This window comes from Equus quagga, chromosome 15 (assembly GCF_021613505.1).
Source record: "Equus quagga isolate Etosha38 chromosome 15, UCLA_HA_Equagga_1.0, whole genome shotgun sequence".
NCBI lineage: Eukaryota > Metazoa > Chordata > Mammalia > Perissodactyla > Equidae > Equus > Equus quagga.
In genome coordinates, this window is record NC_060281.1 from 46,599,959 (window position 1) to 46,613,221 (window position 13,263).

Below are 13,263 nucleotides of genomic sequence, written 5' to 3' on the forward strand. Positions count from 1 at the left end.
TATTTTTCAAGATGTCTTTTCATCTTTTAAGAACACATTAATAGGAACTTTATTTAGATTTTCCCCTTGTCACTCTTTTACATTAAAAGACTTTGACTGAATAACATTACAAATTCTAGGAAGATAATATGAAAGCTAATAGTTTAAAGCCCTTTTAAAATTCCCAAAAGCTGAAAAGAGCAATCTATTAGCATTCTTGTTTATGTTAGAGTTTATTGGCTGATGGGCATCATCTTTATTGTTTTACAGGAACACATATTTTTTTAAATTGATCAATGGTAGAATACAAATGGTGAACAATTAATCTTAACTGTTTATTGCTTCTGTGAGTCTCTGGAAACAGAAGGGTAAAAATGTCTTATGTGCTTATTACACAAAAGCAATATTTCAGATCACTTCCCCAGCTGTGGAACAGATTGCAAACCTCATTTTAAAATTACCTAATGTATGTTTTAATTGATTAATTAAAATTCTCCGAGCATCAATTTAGGAAATGAAAATAGTTATTGTGACATTCCTGTGAATAAGTTTAATTCCTATAATAACCATCTCTGCCTTTCCTTTCTATCGTCTTGTCAATTAAGTATTATTGAAAAACTATAGATGGTTTTGTATGTGTGAGTCTCATACTGAACAAGCAGGACTCATGGGGTATAATCAGAAAATGATTTTATCTATTTTCTCCACTGCCTCTTTAAGTTTAGTTTGTGGGAATGGTTCTTCCTTCATCCTTGGATGACATTCAGGACACCTGTCATGACTTTTCTAGTCACTCTTAAACAATGAAGACACTTCAAATCACTCTAAGTCCAAAAAATCAATCACAGTTTTGTAATTAATATGTCCAATCTAATATAGCACTCAAACTCTTCCAACTTTATGTAAGGTTAAATTTCTCCCTCCTTCCATTATGGCTTAATGAGCACTTTTACTGAACACTTTCCCACTTGTACTGGGAAAGGTAGACAGGGAAAGATTCTTCTCTCTTTAGCTGATTCTTAATGTAGGTTGCCCCACTTTCTGATACCAAAGTAGGGATGAGGTAGGGGGAAGAAGAGGCGGCAAGAGAGTTCCTCCTTGACTAGTACAGATGTAATGATCTAATGCTGGCGATCTGTAAGCTTGGCAGGTATTTAAAGCTTACTTTTCCTCTTGAGCCAGGGATGGAATGGTGCTGAGGGGAATCGGGCACAGAGAGGTGGAAAGCCTCCATTCTACCCCCATCACTGAGGACCTATCACCTACAGATCCATTGTTGCAGATGGTTATTTATGGCTGTCTCTTCAGTTTACTCTGCTGAGGTCCAGGTGGCCCTCTTACATATGACCTGAGATGACCCCCAGCTAGCTCACTCCCCAGCATGGTCTACCTTTGGTCCTTGGGGAGCAATCCTGCACTCTGTGCTCTACCAAACTATGGAACAATGCAGTTATTGCTCTTTTGATCCACCATCAGAGAAGCTAGGCAGCCAGTCTCTTGCCCTTTAGATTTCTCAGGCATGAATCTCTGATCCAATATGCATCCCAATCAGGAGGGGATACACATTAAACACTCCAAATGGTCTACATAAAACCCCTTTCTCTAGACTTGAGTTGAATGGGCAAATACCTCACAGCCCTCTGTCAGGGTGGCCAGGAGGGGGAAATCAAACCTGCCACCAATTGTCTAAAAATCTTCTTCTAATCATTATTTTCTTGGCCTCGCCAACCTGTTTTATCAGCTGTAGGTGATCGATGAGTTCACCGCGAACAACTGTTGTCCTGTGCTTCCTTTTCCAAGTCTGCATTGTAGTCTTATACCTGACTTTGGAATATGGCCTCTATTGTCTTAAGCCACAGCTAAAATTGAAAACTAAAAAGGTTCCATTTTAACATCCTGTTACGTGTGTACTCATATTTCTATCAATTGGTTCATTTTTATTTTTTCCCAGTAGAAAATATATGTATTTGGGTGGCTCACAAACTCCGACAAGCAGGGTTTGAACACCCAAGAGTTAAATAATTCCAGAAACTGAGGGTTAAGCACCAACCATGAAGGATGAAATGACAATGGCTGAGGTGGGTGTCAGGGTGAGGTGGGGTCCTGGTTAGAAGCATACAGGACAAAGAGTCAAAGACACAGAGTTCTCAACCCCTATAGCCTACTGCACCCTGGATTGAGTTCGTGACCTTTTATTCCCCCAGCTCCACTCCTCCTCTATGATAGCACCATGTAGCATAGTCACCCTGGGAGTTATCTTAGATTCCTCCCTCTCTTCCACCTGCCATATCCAATCAGTCACCAAGTCCTATTAATGCTATTTATAAAACATCCCTCCTATCTAACCTCTCTTCTCATCCCCTCTGCCATGGTTTCCATTTAGGTCCTCATTAACTCTTATCTATTTTCTTTTTTAAATAGGACAGTGGAGCACATCTATATGGTAATGGAAAAGAGTTAACAGAGAAGAAGAGATGAAAATATTTGAGAGAGAAGACAATTGGTGAAACCAGATCCCTAAAGGAAAAGGAGAGATGGAAACTTGAACCCAAGGAAAAAGATAAATCTTGGACAATAGAGAAAAAACTTCACTATCTAAGATACTGACTCTCATAAAGCTAAATTTATTTAGCTTTTTAATGTGAATATTTTCTTTCTTTTCTGAAATAATTTAATATTAGATGGTGGTATTCTCATTTTGTTTTGTTTTGCTTGAGGAAGATTGTTGCTGAGCTAACATCTGTGCCAACCTTCCTTTATTCTGTATGTGGATCACCTCCACAGCACGGCTGCCAACAAGTAGTGTAGGTCTGTGCCTGGGAACCAAATTTGAGCTGCCAAAGTGGAGCACACTGAACTTAACCACTAGGCAATAGGGTCGGTCCCAAGATGGTAGTATTTTTAATACTTCATTGAAAAGAGTTTAAACTTAACAAGCTTTCAGTCTTTAAAATTTTTTTGAAATTTTGCTATTCTCTCAAATCCAAATCCAATTCCCCAATGTTGAGTATCAGTCTAGCTACTGACCTGTCTCTTTTCCTATCTTGTTCCTTTCTCCTAAGGAAGAAACACTTTTTTATTAGGTGTTTATATTTTCCTACTTTCCTTACACTCACTAATCATTCCACTGCAGTCTTCCTTCAGTCTGCATTTCTCTAAGAAACTGTCTGTGGCTGATGTCACACTAACCTACTTGCCAAGCCCCATGGTAACTTCTTTGACCTCATGATGCCAATGAAAGTTAACCTTAAGTTTCTAAATTCCCTTTGATTCCCTGATCTTACTCTCTCCTGATCTTTATTTTATTGGCTTTTCCTCTATGTCCTCAGGGTTTCCATTGATGAAGGCCTCTTCTTGCTCCACACTCTCCGGAGGCCGTGTCATCCACACCTTCTACCACCATCTGCATTTTGACAATTCCTATATCATTATCTCATGTAATCTGTACTCCTCCATGAGGTAAATATTATTTTTTCCAGGTGAAGAAAATGAGGCTAAGAAAATTAAAATTTACAAAGGTCATATTATTAATGTTAAGGAATGTATTCAACCCACAATGTTCTGAATCCAAAGGCCATAGCCCTTTGACATAAAGCAATTGTTTTAAGGATAAAATAATATATAAAAGTGTTTGGAAACTGAGACAAAGGTTTCTATTTTAATGAAATTCGGGCATTGTACAGTAATGAAAATTTTGTAAAGAGCCAAAGTTCCCTTTTTTAATTCTATCTGTCTCCTGCTCTCTCCCTCCTCTGCAAGGCGGTAAAGTAAATCAGAGCACATTTCAACTTTTTCCTTCTCCTTTTACTGACCATGGAGTCAGCTAGGGGTCCATATATAGAGAGAGGACCCATCTTAACTCTTGATTTTGGACTGACTTAGGGATTACTTCTCCAAGGTAGAACAAACAGACAAAAAATACTAGGTGTATGAAAAGACTGTATTTTAAAAGGAGGCTCTTCTATGGAACCACTATAAATAGTGTCTACTAAAATACAGTAGCTGCACAGTAGAAACTTTTATATATATATAACTTTTATAGATTTTCTATTTAGTGGACTCAGTAAGAAGGAAAAGGACACCATAGCTATGAAGCCAGAGTAGGTAATCACAAAGCAGAAAGGATCTGAGATGAGCAACGACAACCTCAATACCAAATATCACTGCCAAATAAAAAGTTGCAATGAAGGCAGTGACTGACAGATTGGAAATGACTGAAAACCTAAACAAAGTAGATGATATGCTTGAGAAATTCTGCCAATATTCAGAGAAAAGGCAAAAATTAAATTTATTAAAGATGAGATACAGAAGATGAATAGAGAAGGTATGCATAATTCCAAAAAGAAAAATACCCACAAAGAATAATCAGAAAAATAATCAAATACAGAGACAAAAAAAAAAAGATTTCAAGTCTTCAAATCAAAACTGCTCAAAGAGTATCAGGAAAAATTTAATAAAACAGAATATTACCATGATATCATGTGGTAAAAATTTTCTTTAGTGTTAGAGAAAAGAAAACACTGCTATAAGGATCCAGACAGAAAAACAGATTACCCACAAAAGAATAGCAATCAAACAGAACTCAGACTTCTCCTCTGCAACCCTATTGATAAAATTCAAACAAGCATTACCTAGAGAGCACTGAGGTAAAGAGTGTGACTCAAGCGTTTTATCTAAAGCAAGGAAAACAGAAGAGGATTCTCACCCATACAAGGCTTCCCCAAACAATTTCTTAAACATATTCTCAATTACAGATGGCTCCCTGAAAATTTTACTTGAATATACACTTAAATTTGTTGTGACATGAATTTAAGGATGGAGGAATTGTACTGTTATCAAACTGGTGTAAGCAGCAGAATCACTCAGAGTTAAGTCTTGGTCAATATGAGCATAAATCTTAAAGAAAAATGTCAAAAGCAATTCTTTAAATAAAAAAATGATTTCAGCATTTATTAATAATAATAAATTTGATTTTAATAATATTAGATTATATAAACAAAAAACTAGGAAATAAAGGAGCTGGAGAAAGAGAGGTAGTAAATGTATCAAATTTCTCAACTTACAGAAAGCAAGTTAATAAATACCATTTCTTTCTGACATTGATTAGGGAAAAGAAGCTCATACATATATTAAAAAACAAACAAGGGGCCAGCCCAGTGGCGTAGTGAATAAGTTCACACATTCTGCTTTGGCAGCCTGGGGTTCATGGGTTTGGCTCCCAGTCATGGACATACACACTGCTCATCAAGCCATGCTGTGGTGGTGACCCACATACAAAATAGAGGAAGACTGGCACAGATGTTAGCCAAGGACAATTTTCCTCAAGCAAAAAGAGGAAGATTGGCCACAGACGTTAGCTCAAGGCCAATCTTCCTCACCAAAAAAAAAAAAACCCACACCTTGAAGGCAGTAACAGTTAGATTTTTAAGATATGATTTATATCTTTCAATCTATCAGAGGAAAAGTGAGCAAATATAATCTAGTCCAGATAACTAAAAGAAAACATGAAATAGCATGAGCAATTCTTATAACATATTGTTAAATGTTTTTAAAGTAGGTCAAAAGAATGCATAGGAAAAAATCTTAATTCTGTAACAACGACATTCATATACATATACGCTCATATGCATAGTTAAAAAACTGGAAATGCTATGCCCAAATGTTACATGTGGTTATCTCTGGGCAGTGGGATTAGAGGTGATTCTGCTATTCACCTTTACCCTTCACTGTATTTTCCAAACCAAAATGCAAAATTAGTCAATTGTCTTAAATGCTTAACTTTCTTCATAAACTTAAATATATTTATAAACAAATTTAAACTCAATACTCCAAACACTCTTACCTCTTTCTGCTCACACGGTTTCCCAGAAAACATTTAAATAGTGATAAAGTACTGAAACATGCTAAAGGAGAGTGTGATTTCAAAAAGAAAAAAAGTCAGAGTCAAGACTAATTAAGTATTATGGAAAAGAAGTATTAAGTAACAAGAACTTCCTTGAAAATTTAAAGCAAGAGTGACATCAGCATCATGGAGGAGTGAGCTCTTTCTTTAGACTCTCCCCTCTAAGATACAATGAAAAGGACATTCATATACCAACAGAGGACATTCACACAACACAAAAGACATCTGAGAGACCCACACAGCTACACATCTGAAGGTAGAGGACCCCCTCCCAGAGGAAGTGGAAGGAGGTGAGGGGATCTCCTCTCCTTTCCCCAATGTCAGGGACCCAGAGCACAGGACCACACAGTTCTGAGAGGAGAGGGGGGAGGGGTGGCCCTCCATGGGAACAACCTCACTCTCCAAGTTCCTTCAAGCCCATGGGAAAGCCCCACACAGAGGTGGCTAAGCTATTGCAGGGGTGTCTTGATCAAGCCAGTACCCCAGGAGAGCAGATAGCAAGGGCAGAGCAAGAAGTTCCCTGGATTGCACGGATGAAAGAAAGTGCCCCTCCCCCTGCCTGGCACTTCAGCTCAGCCCGTTGGCCAGAGCACCTGCGCATACATTAGAAAAGCAGCACCTGTGAGCTAGCGAGCCAGGGTAGTGGTGGGCTTAGAATACACAGTTCGTGACCACCCCCAGTGGTGGTAGGTGGAAGCTGTGACCAAATCCTATCACTATGTGGAGGCACAAATCCATACCATCAAACAATATGAAAAACATATTAATTCTCCAGACCAGAAGGAAAATGACAAGCACCCAGAAATCAATCCTGAAGCCACAGAAATTTATAATCTAAATGACAGAGAATTCAAAATACCTATCATAAAAAAACTCAAAAAGTTACAAGAAAATACAGATAGTTCAATGAAATCAGGAACTTCTTCACAAAAGAGATTGAAATTATAAAGAAAAACCAATCAGAAATGTTGGAGATGAAAAACACAATGGATGTGATAAAGAAAAATCTGGACTCCCTGAATAGCAGAGCTGATATTATGGAGGAGAGAATCCACAGTCTAAAGGACAGAAATATAGAAATGTTTCAGATGGAGGAGAGAGAAATAAGACTAAAAAGAAATGAAGAAATTCTACAAGAAATATCCAACTCAATTAGGAAATGCAACATAAAGATTATAGGTATTCCAGAGGCAGAAGAGAAGGAAAATGGAGCAGAAAGCTTGTTCAAAGAAATAATAGCTGATGGGGCTGGCCCCGTGGCCGAGTGGTTAAGTTCGCGCACTCCGCTGCAGGCGGCCCAGTGTTTCATCAGTTCGAATCCTGGGTGCGGACATGGCACTGCTCATCAGACCACGCTGAGGCAGCGTCCCACATGCCACAACTAGAAGAACCCACAACGAAGAATACACAACTATGTACCGGGGGGGCTTTGGGGAGAAAAAGGAAAAAATAAAATCTTTAAAAAAAAAAAAAAAGAAAAAAGAAATAATAGCTGAGAACTTCCCACACCAGGGGAAGAAACTGGAAATACAAGTGAAAGAAGCTAATACATCTCCTAATTATATTAATGTAAAAGACCTTCTCCAAGGCATATAGCAGTGAAGCTGGCAAAAGTCAATGACAAAAAAAATATTAAGGGCAGCAAGGCAGAAGAAAAGAATTTACAAAGGAACCCCTATCAGGCTTTCAGCGGACTTTACAGCAGAAACTTTACAGGCTAGGAGAGAGTGGAATAATATATTCAAAATTCTGAAGGACAAAAACTTTCAGCCAAGAATACTCTATCCAATGAAAATATCCTTCAGAGTCGATGGAGAAATAAAAACTTTCCCAGATAAACAAAAGCTAAGGGATTTTATTGCCCCCTACAAGAAATGCTCAAGAAGGCCCTCATACCTGAAAAGAAAAAAAAAAAAAAAACGGGCTTATGAAGGCTTGAGCAAAGAGATAAATAGGTAGACAAAAATCAGAAAATTGCAGCTCTCTATCAGAACAGGTTAGCAAACAATTATAACATTAAAGATAAAGAGAAGGAAAACATCAAAAATAAATATCTCATCATTTTAACCACAAACTCACAAGATGGAATAAATTGTGACAATAATATCTTAGAAGGGGAAGACGAGAGGGATTAAACCAGCTTAGTCTAAGGAAATAAGAGGCTATCAGAAAATGGACTATCTATGAGTTTGGTTTTTTTTGAGGAAGATTAGCCCTGAGCTAACTACTGCCAGTCCTCCTCTTTTTATGCTGCGGAAGCCTAGCCCTGAGCTAACATCTGTGCCCATCTTCCTCTACTTTATATGCAGGATGCCAAGTGGTGCCATGTCCACACCCAGGATCCGAACTGGCAAACCCTGGGCCGCTGAGAAGCAGAACGTGCAAACTTAACCACTGCGCCACTGGGCCGGCCCCTCTATGAGATTTTTTTATACAAACCTTATGGTAACTGCTAAACTAATAATCAGAACAGAGACACAAATGATAAATAAAGAGAAAACTATGAAATCCATCATACAGCACTACCAAATTGAATTGGTAGTCCAAAATACACAGGACAAGAAGTGAGGGAATTGCACAAGAACTAGAAAATAAGCAATAAAATGGAAGCATTGAGCCTTCACATCAATAGCCACTCTAAACATAAACAGATTGAATTCTCCAATCAAAAGAAACAGAGTGGTGGGACGGATGAAAAAATAAGACCCAACTACATGCTGCCTCCAGGAAACACATCTCGGCTTCTAAAGACAAACACAGGCTCAGAGTGAAGGGATGGAAGATGATACTCCAAGCTAATAGTAAACAAAGGAAAGCAGGTGTTGCCATACTGAAAACTTAAAGCAGTAGTTCCCGAGGCACTTAGATACTCTCCAGGAGGGGGTGGGGGTAGGGGTGTGTAGACGGAGGCACTCTGCCTGGATTGCTACCTGTTAGGACTCTAAAGATATTTTCTTTCTGTATGTAAAGTATCTCAATAAATGGTAGTGCGTTGTAGCATTAGCAAGAATTCAGTAGTCCCCTCCCTCCCCCCCCCCCCCCCCCCCCCGCCCCGGCCCCTTTATCCACAGGGAATATGTTCTAAGACCTCCAGCAGCTGCCTGAAACCACGCATCGTACCAAACCCTGTATACACTATGTTTCTTCCTCTACATACATACCTATGATGAAGTTTAATTTATAAATTAGGTACAGTAAGAGATTAACAGCAATAACTAATAATAAAATGGAATTATAACAATATTCTGTAACAAAAGTTACCATAGATCCTAGCAACCTCTGCATACAATTGTTTTTCTTTTCTTATTAAGTTGAGAACTTTTACTTTTTCACTTAAAGGAAGCACTTTCCTGCTTCTCTTTGGCATATCCAGATTGCCAGCATCACTATGCTTGTGTTTTGGGGCCATTATTAAGTAAAATAAGGGTTACTTGAACACAAGCACTGCAAAACTATGACAGTTGATCTTATAACCCAGACAGCTACTAAGTGACTAGCAGGCGGGGAACGTAAACAGTGTGGATAAAATGGACAAAGGGATGATTCACGTCCTGGGCAGGACGAAGCGGGACTGTGTGAGATTTCATCACACTACTCAGAAAGGCAGGCAATTTAAAACTTATGAATTGTTTATTTCTGGAATTTTCCATTTAATATTTTTGGACCATGGTTGACCATGGGTAACTGGAACCTCAGAAAGTGAAACCATGGATAAGGGGGACTACTGTACTTCCATAGATTCTATGGTTTGTTAAGATTGGATCCAATCCTTGTAGTGCCTACATATCAAGACAAATTCTTTACAATCAGTGTCAAAAGAAAAATGTCTCAACACTAGGATCTTGGGAAGATAGATCTTTAAGATAGAAGATCTTAAAAGATAGAAACATCAAGAAGTGGGACTTACAGAGGGGGAGGCAAAAGGGGCAAAGGGGCACATTTGTACTGTGACAGATGCTAACTACACTCTTGGTGGGGAACACGATGCAGTCTATACAGAAGGCAAAATATAATGATGTACACCTGAAATTTATACAATGTTATAAATCAATGTTACCTCAATAAAACGTAAAAAAATAAGTGGTTCTTCCAAAAGGCAAGCCTCAATTAAGTAGGGTTTTGAGGGCCAGAACCTCCAACAATTGTTTCCATTATTTCAGATTAAAATCTCTGAGCAGAGGCCTGGAGGCTAATCATTCCTGAATGATCTGCTGATTTAGAAAATCATGCTCTTCATACTCCCCACTACCTTACTCCTTTCTCTTTAGACACATCTTTCTTAGTGCATCCTTTTCTTCTGTCAGCAGTTGAAGTAGTGCCCACCCAAGGTAATGAAAAACATGGGATGCCAGTTTAGAATAATTCACAGCCCCTGTAAATGACCTACATTGCCTTTAACGTCACACTTTGAGTTTCACTGGAAATCTAGCCAAGATTTGCACCTTTGCTGCCAATCCAACATTATCGAATTCGTATATAAAATCATTTCAAATGAGCAAAATCTTCATTATTACAAGAACTGGAAAGAATATAAAATTTAATGTCTACTCTCAAAGTTTGAGATTATGGCTATGAGTGCTTCAATATTCATCTGTAGAAAGAAATAATGAGAGTCTCGATGACTTCTAACATGCCTTTCAATTTTAATACTCTATCACTCTATTATTTCTACACAGTTGAATCATTGGGAAATTAACATAGCACAAGGAAATAAGGCAATTTGTGATCCAGGCTTTACTAAAGCTACTCTTCGTGGCTAAAGGAATTTCTTAGAATACTGAGCTAAAAATGTAACTGCATTCTGCAACCGATACAAACATGTTCTAATTGATGAGAGGGAAAAAAAAATTCAATCCAGAGTGCCAGCAATTCCTCTGTGAGCTAGCATGGCAGGGAGAGTGTAGGGTCAGTGAAGCATCAAGTTACAAACCAAATTAAAGGTCTGGAGAAGAGTGGCAGGGTCTAATCATCCACTGACTGAGGCTGCCAGAATTGGATATACCACCCTTACTGGCTCACAAAGGACTGCTCGATGAAGGCTAAGTACACAGACGAAGGGCTTCAAACATCTTTTATTAAAAAGGCCCTCATTCCAAACAGGTCTTTATAGATATATTTCCTTGAAGTTTTTAGTTCTGTCATACTAAAATTTCCATGAAAAAATAATCAAAACCTAATGCTTACAGTGTTCCGCCACAAAGAAAAATATTGTGGGTTTTTGTTCCTATTAAAAACATGTGTTACATCTATATACATAATTATGTAAGTCCCAGACCCAGTGTACACATATAGACACAAAAACCTTAGGAAAATAATAATAGTTTTGCCTGAGCCAATGACATTCATAACATAATATTGTACTGTCCTTAACGCCCCTCATTAAGGCAATGCTTTGAAAAGGTCAGCTAGCAATGAATATTTCTGCATATTTTGTGGCATAGGCTGCAAACACTGCATCTATAAGGGATGCATTAAGGTCACTTTTAAAATTCAAACACAGTATTTTCTGGACTTGGTTGGCTGAATTGTGTGCATCTGCGCTATTTTCCGAGGGGAAAGTTAATTTTAGAAACGAGAAAAAGTTTGCCACGAAAACAATCACATTGGTTCAACACCTAGACAGTGACTCTTTTCTTAAAAGTTCAAAATGTTTTACAGTCTCCTACTTCTCCCTAATATCCTTGAAAGCAGGTACCAAATATCCTCCCTGTTTCATAAGGAACATCTATCTCATTTCACAAACAGTTTTATGATTTAATACCATACCTACCTTATAGCACTTTTAAAAATTAGTCCTTGACCTCAATTTCCCAAAAGACAGAGAAATAAAAATCTTTATTTCCCCTGGTAGTTACATGCTAAGTTAGGTACTTAGAACGGTTCAGGTACATAGATAGATACATACTAAAAGCAGAAGATGTACATCTATGGCAAAGTGCAAAATGGAGAAACAGTATTTGTGTAAATTCAAATATACTATAATTTACAGACACTCTTGACCAAGTCAGGGTGGAAGAGCTTGGTTCAAATAGTTAGGAATGTAAACAGTATCTAAGTTAATTTATATGATAATTTCTCCTTCTGGTTCCAAAGACCACTGGGGTCTTCAGCCTTAAAATAATCAACATGTAAAAATGCCAGTGGTCATTAACAGAAAGTCAGTCAATGCAAACATAGTGAAGAAAAATTTTCTGATTCCCACGAGAAAAGGCCTCAGTCTTTTCTAATCGCCAGAGCACTTGTGAAGTAAAAATTGACGTTTAAAAGCTACCTCTTTAACAAGGACTCAGAAGTACGATGTTTCTCTCCACCGTATGTCTGAGTTTTCAATGAACCTTAAGTCTCCCTTCCTAAAACTGCCCTCTTAGAACCAATGATACCACAAGAAATTCATCGACTTGAAGGGAACTAGCTTTCACTCCGTTTTTATTCTCTAGTCACACTATTTCCAGGTGATGCTTACCAACAGTTAGGTACCCCCTCTCTCTCCTACGCAGACCTTACAGATACTTTCACGGGATTATGACAAGAGAGTGCATCGCAATCACCTGGAGTGCTTTTTAAATACACTGAAGCCTACACATACACACAAACTCCGGATTTCTGAATCAGGATCTCAGTGCCCGAGTAGGAGCTATTGCTTTAGGCTGTGATAAAGTTCTAGCCCCGTAGCCACCCAGAAAACCTTGTAAACTTACCACAGTAGTTAATTTTCACAAAAGATAAACCCCAAGAACCTCAACCTATTGTTTAGTGCAGCTACAAAAGACAAGACGGCACACCTACCTTGACGAAGCGTTAGTATCTACCCCGCCCCTCCCCCCTGCAAAGTTAGGACAGTAATATGTTTAGAAAGGAGATTTGCGATCTTTCCGCCCGGAGATTATGAGACTCGGGGAAAACGGTGCGTCGGTGTTTGCGCCACCTGGAGAGGGGGGAAGACATCCTGCCTCCTCCCCCGCGCTCCCTCCCAACCCACCCCAGCGCCCAGGGCTCGAGGAAAAAGTGATGGGTGAGGGTGGAGAGGACACGGGGGTCCCGCGGGCCGCAGAGTAGAAGCGAGGATGGCGGAGATCGGAGTCCCTGAAGAAGGAGGTGACAGCCCGGGGAGGCCGAACCGGCAGCTGGGACGGCGGGCCCGGGCGGTGCTCAGGCGGGGGCGGCACGGCGCGCCCCTCTTACCTTGCGCGCGAGGTCGGAGTAAGGAGCAGGGAGACCCGGGAGGGGCAGGGCGAGGGCGTGCGCCCGCTGCGGGTCCGCTGTCAGCTTCGCCAGGCAGCCGCTCCAGGTATCAGAGGCATTCGGGTCTCCTAGCTACCAGCCCCTCCGCGCGTCTCGGGCCCCCTCCTCTGGCCCTCGCCCCTGTTGCCTGCCTGCTCATC

At 39.5% G+C, this 13,263-nt stretch overlaps 1 protein-coding gene across 2 annotated transcripts in view; it reads right to left on the reverse strand.

The window, feature by feature from the left end:
* RNF144B (ring finger protein 144B) overlaps window positions 1–13,263 on the reverse strand; it is a 160,579-nt gene extending 147,316 nt beyond the window's left edge. For both annotated transcript variants that reach the window (XM_046640011.1, XM_046640012.1), the window contains exon 1: window positions 13,064–13,263. The gene's annotated coding sequence lies outside the window, so the exon portion shown is untranslated. The remainder of the gene's footprint in view (window positions 1–13,063) is intronic.